General features: G+C 40.0%; 1 protein-coding gene across 15 annotated transcripts in view; it reads left to right on the top strand.

Moving 5' to 3' along the window:
- NUMB (NUMB endocytic adaptor protein) overlaps nucleotides 1–12075 on the top strand; it is a 185986-nt gene that overhangs the window by 31237 nt on the left and 142674 nt on the right. For 11 of the 15 annotated variants that reach the window (XM_074393017.1, XM_074393021.1, XM_074393016.1 and 8 more), the window contains exon 2: nucleotides 8926–9057. The gene's annotated coding sequence lies outside the window, so the exon portion shown is untranslated. Of the gene's footprint in view, nucleotides 1–8925; nucleotides 9058–11155; nucleotides 11294–12075 lie in introns of all 15 variants that reach the window. The other 4 variants (XM_074393015.1, XM_074393018.1, XM_074393014.1 and 1 more) reach the window with 1 other exon arrangement.

Raw genomic sequence — 12075 nt, forward strand, 5'->3', positions numbered from 1 at the left:
AAAAGTTTAAAAAATTATATTAAACTTAATCTATACCCTGGTACCTTGAAGGGTTTTCATGATGAATTGCAGTTTTTTTTTTTCAATGTAACAGTGCTTTATTCTTTGTAGTTACAGTTGCTTTTTTAGAAATATTCATGTAATTGATATTCCTTTAAGCTCTATTGCATGTACTTTCTATTAGCTATGAATCAAGTCAGTTTAATATGTGTAGATGTCATAGAGACACCATAGAAGTTGGAATGGAGTGAATTTTAAGTTAGGAAGAAAGGGGTATAACAACGTGCATGAGGGAGGAAATAAAGTGGTGCTTAGGGTAGAGATATTGGCTTAGACAGCTGTAGTTCTGACTGAGGTAAAGATCCTTTAGGGGAAAGAAAAAAGATGAGGGATAAAATATTATAGGACACCTGGCCGGGCGCGGTGGCTCAAGCCTGTAATCCCAGCACTTTGGGAGGCCGAGGCGGGTGGATCACGAGGTCAAGAGATTGAGACCATCCTGGTCAACATGGTGAAACCCCATCTCTACTAAAAATACAAAAAATCAACTGGGCATGGTGGCGCGTGCCTATAATCCCAGCTACTCAGGAGGCTGAGGCAGGAGAATTGCCTGAACCCAGGAGGCAGAGGTTGCAGTGAGCCGAGATCGCGCCATTGCACTCCAGCCTGGGTAACAAGAGCTAAACTCTGTCTCAAAAAAAAAAAAAAAAAAAATTATAGGACAAACTTCTAGCCTCTGCGTTTAGGTTATGACTTATATTTGCATATTGCAACTCCTAAAGCCCTCCTTCTACTCAGTTAAACTTGAACCATGAATTCAGAAGCATACATCATTATTTTTTCTTTAAAAATCAGAATGGTAAATTTGATTTTTGAAGAAAAAATCTGTTTTTCTTCCTGGATTTGGGGTTTGAATTAGTGGACAGATAAGTGTTGTAGACCATTGCCGTCTACTATTTTTTAGGAAAACCTGAGTCTATCATTCTGCCCTTTAGAGATGTGCTCATGAAGGTTATGCTTGTTAATAAATGATCCTACTTCCTTATTTCTTCAGCTGAAATAATAAGGCATATTACTCCCTTTTTTCTCTTACACCAAGCTCTGAGTATGCCTCTGTTTTTATTTTTGTCTTATATTGTAAACTACTGTGTGCATATAGGTGTTTGGAACCATGAGAGTGTTTTATCAAGAAAGAAGCATGGCACTGAGAGGATTGATAGTGACTGCATTAGAAGCACTTTGGTTAAGGCAAGATTTTATAATGTTCCTAGTGGTTATACATTTCTCCCCAAATGGAAAGGTTTTTAAAAAGGCTGTGTTAATTCTTTGTCAGAATCAATGATGGGATTTGGAAATCTTCAATTAAATAGAAGATATATTAGGATTCTGACCCAGAATCTTTGAGGTATTAGGAAGAAATTAAACACTACTTGTCATAGTTACTCCTAACATTTTACGTCTTTCTTTTTAAATGTTTCTTCTATTTTTCAATCTGTGACAAGACTACCAGTATTTAAAAATCTGTCATATTCAGAAATAGATTATATATAGTAATTGTGGTTTTTGAAATTAACTTTTAATGGCAAAAACCATGATTACTTTTGTACCAACCTACAGTACAAGTATTAATATAACCATCTGTCATATATCAAAATAGATCAAGAGTCTTTTTTCTTGAGACAGGGTCTCACTCTGTCACCCAGGCTGGAGGGCAATGTTGCAATCTCGGCTCGCCGCAACTTCTGCTTCCCAGGATCAAGTGATTCTCCTGCCTTAGCCTCACAAGTAGCTGGGATTACATGTGTGTACCACCATGCCCAGCTAATTTTTTTTTTTTTATGAGACAGAATCTCACTTTGACTCCCAGGCTGGAGTGCAGTGGTGTGATCTTGGCTCACTGCAATCTCCGCCTCCTGGGTTCAAGCCATTCTTTTGCGTCAGCCTCCCTAGAGCTGGAATTACAGACGCTGGCCACCATGCCTAGCTGATTTTTGCCAATGTGAGGTTTCACCATGTTGGCCAGGCTGCTCTTGAACTTCTGACCTCAGGTGATCTGCCTGCCTCGGCCTCCCAAACTGCTGCAATAACAGGCGTGAGCCACCAGGCCTGGCATATATATATATATATATATATATATATATATATATATATATATATATTTTTTTTTTTTTTTAAGTAGAGATGGGGTTTCATCATGTTGGCCAGGTCTTGAACTCTGATCTCAGGTGATTCACTTGCCTTGGCTTCCCAAAGTGCTGGGATTACAGGCATGAGCCACTGCACCCGGCTGATCAAGAGTCTTTGTATTGAACTTGTGCCGTGAATACTCCTTTTTGTCTATATTGCCATACTGGATATTTGTAAAGCAGTTTAGTTTGGTGGAAGGAACACAGGATTTGAAATCAGAGCACTTTAAATCTTATTTCTGTCACTTACTAGCTTTGTGACTGACCTTTTTGAGATTGTTCACCTTATAAGTAATATGAAAAGAATAATGACATCTGTCTTATGATGTCTGTCTGCTACATGGATTAAAATTAAACAAAAATGCTTCTTGTAAACTATAATATCCTCTGGGAGTGTAACAGTTTTTTTTTTTTTTTTTTTGAGACAGGATCTGTTCCTCCTGATATGGTTTGGTTGTTTGTCTCTTCTACATCTCATGTTGAAATGTGATTCCCAATGTTGGAGGTGGGGGCAGGGGGTTGATTGGATTATGGGAGTAGATTCCTCATGAATGATTTACCATTGTCCCCTGAGTGATAAATGAGTCTTGCTCAGTGAGTTTACCTGAGATGTGGTTGTTCAAAAAAGTGTGGCACCTCCCCACCCGCTTTCTTCTGCTCTTGCTGTGTGATGTGCCTGCTTCCACTTAGCCTTCCACTATGATTGTAAGCTTCCTGAGGCCCTGACTGAAGACAAGCAAATGTTGGTGCCGTGCTTGTGTATCCTGCAGAACCATTAGCCAGTTAAACCTCTTTATAAATTACCTAGTTTTGGTTTCCTTTGTAGTAGCACAAACAAATAGACCTTTCTTGCCAGAGTTAGAAATTTGTTAGACTTTTTATCCTATTCAACTTCATAGTGTCATGAAAACAAGGACAATTTGGGGGCCATATTGAGATCTATCCTTGCTTGAAGGCTCTGGTTCTCCACAAGGTTAGTACTGCTACTGTGATGTGTTTGGATATTTGAGGATGCACTTTTGGTTGCCACAATTAGAGGAGGATCAGTCTAGTTTTGACATTAAGTGAGCAGGACCAGGAATACCAGACATCGTACATGGTATGAGACAGTTCTGCATGACTTTTGAACATTTCCCTAAACCTTCTTGTAGGTGAAAAACCTGTTTATACTTTTTTTTTTTTGGACAAAGTCTTGCTCTGTCATGGAGGCTGGAGTGCAGTGGTGTGATCTTGGCTCACTGCCACCTCCACCTCCCAGGTTCAAGCGATTCTCCTGCCTCAGCCTCCCAAGATCTGGGACTGCAGGTGCCCACCACCATGCCTGGCTAATTTTGTATTTTTAATAGAGACAGGGTTTCACCATGTTAGCCAGGCTAGTCTCGAACTCCTGACCTGCAGTGATCCCCCGGATCCATCGGCCTTCCAAAGTGCTCGGGTTACAGACGTGAGCCACCACACACAGCCTGTACTTATATTATTCTAATTCTGTTTTACATTTAAACACAATTTTTTTTTTCTTTTTCAACATAGTTTTAATAGACACTGACTTTTCCAGGAATGTAACTACCGATATTAACCTGGGGCAAATTGTACTTTGTTTTGTTCAGAACTTTACTGAGAGTTGTTCACTGTTTTGGGACAATCCCATTACTAATAGTATTGCCCCTTATGGTATTTGATTTTCCTCTTCAACTTATTAGTCTCAGTCTACATTTGTAACTGTCACATTCATGGTGATTGTGTGTATAGGTTTAAGTGTCTATTTCCGTAATATGAATTTTAGGATGGTTATATCTAGCATTTGCATATTAAAATATTTTATTAAAAATTACTTTTCCTGGCCAGGCATAGTGGCTCACTCCTGTAATCCCAGCATTTTGGGAAGTCAAGATGGGCAGATCACCTGAGGTCAGGAGTTAAAGACCAGCCTGAGCAACATGGTTAAACCCCATCTGTACTAAAAATACAAAATTAGTTGGGTGCAGTGGTGCGTGCCTGTAATCCCAGCTACTTGGGAGACTGAGGCAGGAGAATCACGAGCCTGGGTGGTGGAAGTTGGAGTAAGTCGAGATTGCGCCATTATACTCCAGCCTGGGTAACACAGTGAGACTTGGTCTCAAAAAAAATTACTTTTTTTTGGTTATATTACTTTAGGCAGTATATTAATTTCCAAAAACTGAGAAAAGGTAGGTTATCTATTTGCATTTTATCTCAGGTTTATGCACTGTTGTGCATTTTCTCAGATACTTGTATTAATATTATGACTATGCCACAATTTGTCTTTTTTCTTAAAGATGGATTTTTTTCTCCCATTTTGGTACTATTACAAATATATTCTTGCTTATGTCTTCAGGTACACATGTATTAATACAAAAGTTTCTCTGCAATAATGAATTTTATTTTTTCTTGAGACAAGGTCTGGCTCTGTCACCCGGTCTAGAATGCAGCCATATTTGTGATTTCTGTGTATAAGTGCAAGTGTCTATTTCCATAATAATACGGTACCATCTTGGCTCGCTGCAACCTCTGCCTCCCAGGTTCAAGCAGTTCTTGTGCTCCAGCCTCCCAAGTAGCCAGGATTACAGACATGTGCCATGACACTTGGCTAATTTTTGTATATTTTGTAGAGACAAGGTTTTGTCATGTCAGCCAAGCTAGTGTCAAACTTCTGGACTCAAGCAATCTGCCTGCCTTGGTCTCCCAAAGTGTGGGATTACAGGTGTGAGCCATTGTGCCTAGCCTAACGATGAAGCGGTTTTCACTCTTGTTATCCAGGCTGGAGTGTGATGGTGTGATCTTGGCTCACTGCAACCTGCACCTCCCGGGTTCAAGTGATTCTCCTGCCTTAGCATCCCGAGTAGCTGGGATTACAGGCATGTGCTACCGTGCCTGGCTAATTTTGTATTTTCAGTAGAGATGGGGTTTCTCCACGTTGGTCAGGCTGATCTCGAACTCCCAACTTCAGGTGATCCTTCCCCTTCAGCCTCCCAAAGTGCTGGGATTACAGGTGTGAGCCTTTGTGCCAGCCAAAGTCACTATTTTAACTGTTTTTAAGTGAACGGTTCAGTGGCATTCAGTATGTTTATATTGTCCAACCGTCGTCACCACTGTACATCCCAGAACCTTTCTATTTTACAAACTGAAACCCCATGCTCATTAAACAATTCTCTATACCCAACTCTTCTCCAACCCATGAAACCATCATTCTCCTTTTCATCTGTATGATTTTGACTACTCTGGTTATCTCATATACATGGAATCATACAATATTTATTTTTTGTGTCTGTCTGGCATATTTCACTTAGCATAATGTTAAAGGTTCATCTTTGTTGTAGCAAGTGTCAGAATTTCATTTTCTTTTTATTTTTTTTTGAAGACTCAGTGGTGCCAAAGAATTTCATTATTTCTGAAGGCTGACTATTCCATTGTATGTACAGACTACATTTTGTTTAGACGTTCATCCATTGGTAGACACTTATGTTGTTTCCATCTTTTGGCTACTGTGAATAATGTTGCCTTGAACATTGGTGTACAAATATCTGTTTGAGTCTCTGCTTTTGGGTATATAGCAATTGAATTGCTAGAATATATGGTGATTCTATGTTTAATTTGAATAACTACCATATGCGTTACTTTTTTTTTTGTTTTTGAGACACAGTCTCGCTTTGTTGCCCAGGCTGGAGTGCAGTGGTGCAATCTTGACTCACTGTGAAACGAGAGAGTTTCCTGACCCCCTAGTGGGACTTGTGACAGCGGTGTGGCTCAGCTGCCCCTTGCTCAAACCCCTTACAGGAGGGGGAGCATGCATACGGGTAGGTTCAGGAGCCAAGGAGAGTGCTTTGGGGCTCCAGCCCCATGGTAGCATCTAGGGATGTGTTACAATTAATGCTCTTTTAGCAGTTGCCATCTGGCTAAGCATTCCACCAGCTCAGTGGAAAGTCAGGGTGACAGCCTTTTACAGTGCTCTCTTGTTACCTGAGTCCTTGTCTGTCTTCCAGGAAGAATAAGGTCACACACGGACTTGAAGGGTGGTAAATGCAGGGGTTTTATTGAGTGGTGGAGGTGGTGCTCAGTAGGATAGATGGGGAGCTGAAAAGGGGATAGAGTGGGTAGATGATCTTTGTCTGGAATTCGGCCATCCCGGGATTGATCTCCTTTCCAGCTGTCCCCAGCCAAACGCCTTTCAGTGTTCACATGCTCCTTCTCTTCTCCTCTGCCATGACATTCTGCTGCTCTTCTGTTCTTCTGCTGGGTTTGGGGTTTCTATGGGAACAGGATAAGGGGGCATGGTGGGCCCAAAGGCAACATTTGGGTACAAAAACAGAAATGCTTGTTCCCATTTAGGACCTCGGCCTTCTAGCTTGAGGGTGGGCCTTTCCTGGGGAACTGTCCTCTTCTGTCCTGTATTTCTCTACCTCCTGTTCATATCAACTCTTAACTCTGCCTCCCAGGTTCAAGTGATTCTGGTGCCTCAGCCCCCGAGGTAGCTGGAATTTACAGGCATGCACCACCACACCTGGCTAATTTTTGTATTTTTAGTAAATGGGGTTTTGCCACATTGGCCAGGCTGGTCTCTTACTCCTAGCCTCATGTGATCCTCCCTCCTTGGCCTCCCAAAGTGCTGGGATTACAGGTTGAGCCACTGCACCCAGCCTATAGATACATATTTGCACACTTATTATTTTGGATACATTTTCTAGAAGTGGAACTATTGGGTCAAAAGATGGGCATAATTTTGAAATGTGGTTATTTTCTTAAAAGCTTTTATACCGATATTCCATTGTTGGATAAAGCCCTGACAGTAGTGAATAGGAGTGCCACCCACAACCTTTAAACTTATTCCAACTGGCATAGTGATTCTAGTTTAAAAAAAAAAATATGTACTGTAGTTTTTCCAACGAATGCAGTTTTTTTTTTTAAGGCATATTTTGTATGGAGAATGTGTCAGATTTCGTTGTTTTGCAGGTCTGAATAAAGCTTGTATGTTGTACTTAAGTTGCTCTTCTCTGATCTGTTCCCCTAGTGGCAGATACCTGGAATGTAAACAATCTAGGTGTTCATCTATCTTCATAGAATTAGCAAAAGACCTTTAATCTAGGCAGTGGCGTAAAATGTCACAGTGGATATTGAACATTTATCCATAGGGGAAAATTTGGCAACCCAAATCTTTGAACCAGCAGCATTTAGTTGAATTCTATCAATTCACAGTGCCAGCATTTCCAATAATGTTTTTAGAAATCTAGATTTTTTTCTTTCTTTTGTGGTACTATTTTAGAAATAATCTGTTTTCATATTTCCTCTTTATTATAAAACCTAGCCTGCTCTAATCCTAAAGTATTGAGTAATTACTGCTAACATCCATAGTTTATCATGGCTTCTTGACTAGTATCTTTGGAATACTGATTTCCTTGAAAACAGTTACAAGAGGCTGGGCGTGGTGGCTGATGCCTGTAATCCCAGCACTTTGGGAGGCTAAGGTGGCAGATCACTTGAGACTGGGAGTTTGAAACCAGCCTGGGCAACATAGCAAGACTCTACTTACACAAAAAATAAGAATTGGCCAGACATGGTGGCACATGTCTGTAGTCCCAGCTACTCAAAAGGCTGAGAGGCAGGAGGATCACTGGAGCTTGGGAGGTTCAGGCTGGTTTGTTCATCATGGTTCTCCAGGCAACAGAGTAAGACCCCCCCATCTCTTAAAAAAAATAATCAGTTTCATGGGAGTTATTCAGGATTAAATGGGATAATCCATAGGAGGTGCTTAGAAGAGCTTTTGGCAAATAATCAGTCCTCGCTAAATATTAGCTGCCCAGCTGGGCATGGTGGTATACACCTGTAATCCCAGCAGTTTGAGAGGCCAAGGTGGGAGGTTTGCTTGAGCCCAGGAGTTTGAGACCAGCCTGCTGGAGGCTGCCTTTACAAAAAAATTTTTTTTTTTTTTTAAATTAGCTGGGCATGGTGGCATGCACCTGTAGTCATAGCTACTTGGGAGGCTGAGGTGGGGAGGACCACTTGCGCCCAGGAGTTTGAGGCTGCAGTGAGGCATGATTATACCACTGCACTCTAGCTGCTTGTCTTCTTATTCAGGAACAGCGCTATTGCATTGTCTGGTGAATTTATTTTGACTTCTAGCCCAAAAGTTTGATCTGGTTCCCTCAATCTTCATCATATGATCAGACTTATGCACAGAGAATTTTTGACTTAACTGAGATCAGTATAGCTCTTAAGAATGTAAGGCTGGGCCAGGCGCAGTGGCTCACGCCTATAATCCTAGCACTTTGGGAGGCCAAGGCGGATGGATCACGGGGTCAAGAGCATCCTGGTCAATATGGTGAAACCCATCTCTACTAAAAATACAAAAATTAGCTGGGCAGTGTGGCGAGTACCTGCAGTGGCAGCTGCTTGGGAGGGTGAGGCAGGAGAATCGCTTGAACCCGGGCTGAGATCAAACCACTGCATTCCAGCCTGGGTGACAGAGCAAGACTTCATCTCAAAAAAAAAAAAAAAAAAGATCGTAAGGCTAGAACTTGAACCCATATTGTCCAATTTTAAAAGTTGTTATTATTTTTGTCCTGTTTCAAGAATTGCACAGACCAACTCTATTTTTAGTGAAACCTTTACATTCACTTCCATGTATTGTAACCAACTCCATCAGTCCTTACTCAACTATAGAAATGAAACTTTAAGTGATTGAAAGAAGGTTTGTATATTTAAGATTTTCTTTCCTTGAACATTTCAGATTTGAGGCTTAAGCAACTTCTTCTGGGGAAGAGTGCCAGTGCAGCTGCTGTCGCAACTCAAGATCTTGATCCATATCCATAGATTGGAATATTGGTGGGCCAGCAATCCTCAGACACCTCACTTAGGACAGGTAAGTGAAAGAGATACTTAAGGATAAGCAAAGTAGATTGAGGGCTAACAGTCTTTCTTCCTGTTTGTAGTTAGATGCAAACATTTTATTGCCTTTACAAATATAACCTTTGTCCTGGTAAAATCACTTGGAATCTTAGGTGAGTAGGGTGAAACATTTTCTTAACTGTATAATGTGTGTCAAAATGTTTTATGATGGTAAAACTTAGAATAATTAAAATTGTTTTTCTTTTTGTCTATTTTCTAGATTGTATTTATGAGCTAGTATTGCAGTTATCTATTGCTGTGTAACAAAGTACCTCAAACTTAGTGGCTTAAAACAAGAGTCATTTATTTTGTTCATATATTTGCAATTTGGGCAAGGCTTGCTTGGTAGGGATGCTTGTCTCTGTTAACATATAGCATGAGGTGGGGTGGCTGGAAGGGTTAGAGTGACTCAGTGGCTGGAACTGGAATCATTTGAAGGTAGGCTTGCTCACTCACATATCTGGTGGTTAATGCTGGCTGTTGGCTGGAATCTCAGCCTGGGCTGTTGGTCAGAAGACGGTCATGGGACCTCTCCTTATGGCTATTTGGCTTCCTTACAGCCTGTGTTCCAAGAGAGAGAGCATCCCAAGAGAGGAAGACAAAGGTGCATGGCATATTTGACTTGGTTTTGGAAGTCGCATACTGTTACTTTGCTCTGTTCTACTGGTTGATGTAGTTATAAAGGTCCTCCCAGGTTTCAAGGAGGACATGGACATAGATCCCACCACTTGAAAGGAATAATGTCAACATCACATTGTAAGAAGAGTGTATGGGTGGAATCTAATGTTGTAGCCATCTTTGGAAAATATCGGCCATAATTTGTATTACTTTTAAGATAAAGAATATAAATAACATGTAATGTATGAAAAAGGAATATTTGTATCATAATTATGGTGTATAAGTTCAGTAAGAATTTGGTGTGTTCTTGTCTAGTGGTGTATGTATTGGAATTAAGATGCCAAAACAGAAAAAAGTAAAATAGATTTAGAATTTTCTTTCTTCTTCTTCTTCTTCTTCTTTTTTTTTTTTTTTTTTTTTTTTTGAGAAGGAGTAATTTCTGTTTGGTTTTTCTTTATCTCTGCTATTTCTTGGCTGATAATTTTTGTTTTCATATTTAAAATGTTGAGTTTTTTACAATAGTTGGAATTCTGGTGCTTTTTCTGGATTCACTTGTGATATTTACTTTACAGCATCTTCAAATAGCTGTTTATGCAGTCTCAGTATTACAGTTTAGTTAACTGGAAGATAACGGGAGATGTATTTACTCCATCTTACCAAGCAAGAAATCTTCCTAACATTTTAAACTTTTTGTGTTGAAATAATTTTAGATTCACAGAAAGGTATAAAAAGAAAAAATGAAGTCCTTTGTGCCCTTTATCCAGTTATATCTGCCCTTTACCAAGTTGTATAGCTGTAGTACAATACCAAAACCAGGAAATTAACATTAATAACAATTTTTTATTACGAAATATTTCAAATGTACAAGACATATGTTATAAGACATATGTAAGACATACATTGTTAGAAGACATATGTAAGACATATGTTGAACATCTGTATATCCCCCACTGATATTTCAATATTTTTTCATATTTTCCCATACTTTATATATGTATTCTAATATGTATGTATTCTCTTTTATATAAACCACTTGAAAGTAAGTTACAGATGTCAAGATAATTTACCTCTAAGTACTTCAGCATGCATCTTCTAAGAAAAAGGATATTATACTTTAATAAACATTTATTATTAAATGCAAACTATTTTTCCCATAACCCCAAGACCCTGATCATACCTAAGAAAATTAACTATGAATTTTTTTTGGACAAGAGTATTAATGTTCCAGAGATTTTGTTTTGAAGCATGTTATCTCCTATTCCTATTTTTATTTTTTTGAGACAGAGCCTGGCTCTGTTGTTCAGGCTGGAGTTCAGTGCCATAATCTTGGCTCACTGCAACTTCCATCTCCCAGGCTCAAGTGATTCTTTTGTCTCAGCTTCCCAAGTACCTGGGATTATAAATATGCACCACCATACCTGGCTGATCTTTTTTTAAATTTTTTTTTGAAACAGAGTCTTGCTTTGTCGCCCAGGCTGGAGTGCAGTGGTGAAGTCTCAGCTCACTGCAACCTCCACCTCCGAGGTTCAAGTGGTTCTTCTGCCTCAGCCTCCCAAGTAGCTGGGACTACAGGCGCGTGCCACCACACCCAGGTAATTTTTGTATTTTCAGTAGAGACGGGGTTTCACCATATTGGCCAAGCTGGTCTCGAACTCCTGACCTTGTGATCCACCCACCTTGGCTTCTCAAAGTGCTGGCTGGGATCACAGGCATGAGCCACTGTGCCTGGCCTCTTTTTTTTTTTTTTTTTTGTATTTTTAATAGAGACATGGTTTCGCCATGTTGGCCAGGCTGGTCTTGAACTCCTGGCCTCAAGCAATCTGCCTGCCTTGGCCTCCCAAATTGCTGGGATTATAGGTGTGAGCCACCATGCCCTGGAGGCTTATATTATTGTTCAAGGATGTATCCTTCCTGATGGTATACTCTTGGTGATTATTTTAAGAGTCTGTGCTCCCACCATGTGTGCCATTCAGAGCCCAGGGAACACCCTGATTCTCTATTCTTGTCTCTCATTCTTTCCTCAGCTCAGTCTTCTCACAATTCCCTGGGCAAATACTCAGAACAGTCCTCATTAGGAGATTGTAACTTTGTCAGACTAATTTAGGACTAGTATGTAACTTTCTTTTTAATTATTAACCAGGAAAAAATTTACAGTTAAAATTGTGGTAAAGTTTCTGATATGGTGATATATAATGGTTGAATCAAGCTGTAAGCAATTGAAAACCTGACTATAAGGCTTACATAAGTCTGAAGTCAGCAGTTGCTCATGTTGCTTTAATGGCTCAACATTGCTGGGGCCTATGAATTTGTGATTTGCTTGGCCTTTCGTGGTCTTGAGATAGCTATTGTAGCTCCAGCTTTCCACCTACATTCA

Source organism: Saimiri boliviensis, chromosome 2, assembly GCF_048565385.1.
Source record: "Saimiri boliviensis isolate mSaiBol1 chromosome 2, mSaiBol1.pri, whole genome shotgun sequence".
Lineage (NCBI taxonomy): Eukaryota > Metazoa > Chordata > Mammalia > Primates > Cebidae > Saimiri > Saimiri boliviensis.